This window comes from Sylvia atricapilla, chromosome 3 (genome assembly GCF_009819655.1).
Source record: "Sylvia atricapilla isolate bSylAtr1 chromosome 3, bSylAtr1.pri, whole genome shotgun sequence".
Classification (NCBI taxonomy): domain Eukaryota; kingdom Metazoa; phylum Chordata; class Aves; order Passeriformes; family Sylviidae; genus Sylvia; species Sylvia atricapilla.
In genome coordinates, this window is record NC_089142.1 from 48841350 (window position 1) to 48846325 (window position 4976).

The following is a 4976-nucleotide window of genomic DNA, read 5'->3' on the forward strand; positions in this document are numbered from 1 at the left end:
CAAATCAAACCTATCCAAAAATGCAAAGGCCTCTGAAAACACCAACTACAAACCTGTGAAAAGTCCTCTGTCGAGCAGGGAAAGACAGGGGCGATAAAGACTAAGACGAGCTAGCAGACCTCACTTGAAGAGGCAGCTTTTCTTCACATCTATGGCTAAGCTTTTTATCCTTAAGTGACACCATCTGTTCTGACAGACAGTTTTATAAAATTTGAATAAGGTGACCTGGATAAAGCATGTCTGTTATATGGAAATGCCAGTGTCATACAGGGATGTGGAAAGGTTGTGGATGGTTCACGCACGAAGCGCTTTCAGCGTCTCATAATAGAAGGCCACACAAGCCTTTTCTGATATGCCCCAACACAAAATGAGCCATGCTTTTAATAACAATGTTGCAATAAGTTTTCTACTATCTTACAAGGACCTTGCAGATAGCATTCATACTCCTTTAAGGTAAGGACTGAGGTATATAGGTAACTTTTTAACATATGAAATCATGGTTCATCCTCCCCTCTTTATAATACAACTGCATCACTGTACAAGGATCAGCACCAAGGACATAAATATGTCTCTGCTGACACGTCTATTGATCATCTGGTTAATGACAACAAAACAAGGTCCGCAAGACTGGACTATCATTTGGTGGTCTCTGGAAAGGAGCACCAGTAGAGAAAAGACAAGGGTGGGTCAACGTGAACTGACATTCCCCTTTCTCCAACCAAGAGGCTTCTGTCTGAACCTGGACTAGAGCAAAACACAGTTGCCATCTCCTTTTTTTCCCTCTTCTCCTCACCTGACATGACCATGGGCAGACTCTGTTCCAGCAAAGATTCCACATTCAAAAGTGACAAGGCGGGTTCTGTATCATGGTTGAAGGGCACTGGCAAAGTGCAGGCAGGAGTATTTACAAACTTACCTGGCATCTCACTTCATGTTTTATCAGTGCATTTGGTCCCTGCTTTTGGAAAGCCTTAACCCACCCACAAACAAGAGCTAAAATATTTCACTGGTTGCCTCTCAGCTTGTAAGAGAGCAGAGCAGTAATTTTAAAAGTAATTGATGGGGGTAATCAAGTGGTTTTTAGCAAGTCATGAATGCAGAGCTGTAAGTAATTATACATGTCTGTGTTTATGTGTGTTTGGACATATGCTTCACAGATATACAGAGAGGAGGATTTTTAACTGTAATATGTGCCATCTGCAAACTACTTGGTACAGGATGTCAATTAGACTGGATGTTAATTATTTTAAGATTACATGTTTCTAGAAATAGTTCTAATGAATAAAGTTTTTCTAGTCTTTCTAAATTAAAAACCTCAACCAACTAACCAAACCACAAAAAAACTAACCCATGAAACAAAAGGTTCTGTTTCTAAGTCATTAATGCTGAAGATTGGATGGAGGCTGCTGCCCCCTCTTGGCACCACACACAAATGCAAATAATTTGCACCAAAAAAAAAAAAAATTCTGGTCACAAATTGCAATTACAAGTAATAGACAAATTTGGACGTGGAAAACAGTATAAAAACTGACACAGTCCTAAGTACACTTGCCTACTTACCGAACCACTCAAGACAACCTCATTAACTTAGTAACATGTGGAGGTCATAATACACAGAATTGCCATGTCTTTCATTTTAAAATAAATGTTAGTAATATGTGACCTGGATTTAAAATAACACTTCAAATAATACTTAAAGGAGTACCCTAATTCTGCTGGCTTCCTGAATTGCCTTATAACACCTCACATCTATCACAAATTAGAACACCTAAACTGCCACATTGGATAAAAAAGGAAGATCAAATAAACAGGAAAGCCTGCAGCAGCACTCAATTGACAGCTATACAGAAACCCTCATTTATCATATATAAAAAGTCAATTTCTCAGTTCCAAGCCCAAACCTGCCACCTTCAGAAGCTGAGGGTACCCACTGCAGGGTTTAAATTGTAGCATGCATGGGGAATCCCTTCTCACAGAACTGCAGACTACCAAGCAAATTATAAAGTAAACCAAGATGAACTGGTGCATTTATGGACATAACTCAAAGGCTTCACTTCTACAAGAGGATCAGCATGGGCAACCTATAGCAGTCTTCTCCCCAACCTTTAGCTGCAGAAGAGTCAACAGTGGCAAACTCTCTAGTTTGTTCCAGCAGGGATTGAATAGGAATGCTCCATTTCTTATTGGGAGGGAAAACCTTATTCAAGTCAAGGACATTTCCAGCAGTGTAAACCCAGTGGACCAAATATGTAACTATTCCTGTTCAGCAGCATGACTTCTAATGCTTCCATTCCCCTAAAGAAATTGATGACAGACAGAAACACTTGGACAACAGCAAGCAAAGTAACATTAGAAAAACTATTTTCATGGGAATCTGACTTACTTCATTTGACAGAAGTAATATCGATGCAAATATTTAGACAGTTCATAGACAAATTAAGATTTAATCAACAGGATTTACAGAGACTTACAGATATATTTGAAGACTTGCAGTTTTAACAGAAAAGCTACCAGCTGTCTCCCAAGCACCCCTGACTTCCAGCACTACAGGCAATCAAAACATGTCTGTGAATGCCTGTACTTTCCCTTTACTTGTATTTACATTTTCTTAACCTCCTGATTGAGACCTAGCCATTGAAAACCAGGCAGCCAGAGCTGATGGCCCCACAACTGATGCAGGAGAAGCTGGGGAGCCTGCTAAAGCTCCAGTGCTTTTGCATTTCAAAAAGGAAATTTGAAGATATACAGAATGCCAAAAACCCTGAAGGGAATTGTGATCACTGTATTTTATCAATATTTTATATTTTATCTCCAATAAAAAGTTATAAAGAAAAACTGTAACCAGTTCTCGTGGAATCGATACATGGACTTTTAACATGCCTCTCACAGAAGACTGCAAGAGCATACTCCTGCAGGGTTTTCCAAACATTGGCAGCTCCGATGCTTACATAGGTACAGCTGGGAAACACAAGCCTTAGCACATGAGGCAGAAGGCTGACAAAGAGACACCAAATAATTTAGACAGTTGATTGAATCAAACAGTATTGTATAGAGTGTGGAAAATTTATGCAAGTGACTTAAAAGTTTTCACCTAGGAACTAAAAATCCTTGAAAAATACTACTTGGCCTTTTTCAATCATTTGACTCAGAAGCATCATGTCCTGCACAGGAGCAGGCATCACGAGCAGATTCTAAAGTACTTCTGTAGGAAGGGAACACCAGGTGATCACAGTAGACTACTCTGATGCATTAAAAGCAATATGAGAAAATAAAATCTATGAGAAAAGAAATCCAAATAAATTGAGCATTTCTCTTTTAAAGTCAGCATGTTTTCCACTTCTCAACTCTTCACTTCCCTTACAACTGTGAAACCTCTAAAGAATTGGGTCCTGTTGGAAAAGACACACTGGACAACATGATAATATTTTTCAATTATTGCGGTGTAAGTTTAAGCTTATAAAGGCAAGCTTGAAACATATTAGCCCATTTTTTTCAGGCCATTGAGCTGAGGTTTTAATCACCAAAGACTTCTTACACATATCCCAAGTCAGGACACACTTCTCTTCTGTCACGAGTGGGTCTCTGGAAAAAAAAAATGCAGAGGACTATTCAGTGACCACAGTCACTGGAAGCAGCCTCTGTGCTCCTTTAGCAGGACACTGTAACACCAAGACATTTGAATAATCTTCTTTTGACCTCAGGTAACATAACAAAGTAATTTTGCTCCTCCACTTTCTATCATCATCATTCACAGCTGCCTCTATTCCTCTGTTTGTTTTACAACAACTCAAGCCAGATTTCTCTCCTTTCCCTCTTCCTTCCATCTGTGGAGTCACCCATATCTAAACCCTCCTAAAAAATTTAGAGCTAAAAAATAAATAGTTAACAGTTTCAGCCCTCACCAATTGTACATTCTACATCTTTTCATCCAACGTGACTCAGCCTTGTCTATTGAGACAGCTCCTACGCTCACAGTTTTCTGCCCTCTGCTTACACACTCCCAATAAATCCTTAAGCACTACCATAATTATACTACTACCAGTTACCACACCATTGGCTTTCACTTCAGCTCTGCTCATTCAGATGAGCTCCATGTTTAGGGTGAGATAATCACTCAAGTATAGGTGAGAGATTACTTCTTTTAAAATGCAATTTAAAACACAAAACAGAGTCTGAACAAAAAGACTTAAGTATCAGGACTACAAGTTGTAATGTAAAGGGAAGCATTTTGTAACTTCAGTGGAAAACTTCCAATATTTCAAAATGCATGGAAAACAAACAGACACTAACCAAAAAAAGCGAGATAAAGGGCAGTCTCCACAATTTTAGCCAAGTGACTTAACCCTTTGACAGGTCTAAGTCTTTATAGCTCTTCCTAGTCAAGGCCTTCAAAATATTTATGATATTATTATACAGTCAGACACTGCAAATATTTTTTAACTGAAAAACATTCAGCAGAAAATGTATCTCAATGAAATTTGAGACATGTCCAGTAACCATCTTTCAAAACATGGATTTTGCTCTTAACTATTGCCAGCCAAGACTAGATTAGAATCAAATTTCACATTATGCTGTTTTGGTTTCCCCCATATTAGCTTTTTGGCAAAATGTGGATTACACACTTAACAGACAAAAAACACACACAGGGTTGGGTCTTTTTTATATATAAAAAGAGAAGAAAATAAAATACAACTCTGAATTAGGTGCAGAAATCACTGCAATGCAGAAGAGTATATTTATTTACAGGCTAATAAAAATATATTATATTCAGCTTAGCTAGGTGTATACATGTTTTGCAAAATGTTCTATCTGCTACAGAAATGAGAGTAACCCATGATGTAATTATGTTCGGACAAATACAATAAATATCTGTATTTTGTTTGACACAACTGTGGATTAACATATATTGAGGCAGATACAAACCCTCTTCACTGCCAAGAATAGACTTCTACAAAGGAAAAATACTACATACAACC

General features: G+C 38.2%; 1 long non-coding RNA gene across 2 annotated transcripts in view; it reads left to right on the forward strand.

The window, feature by feature from the left end:
* The window catches only part of LOC136359053 (uncharacterized), a 945479-nt gene that overhangs the window by 711944 nt on the left and 228559 nt on the right, over positions 1-4976 (forward strand). The gene's annotated exons all lie outside the window — the stretch shown is intronic.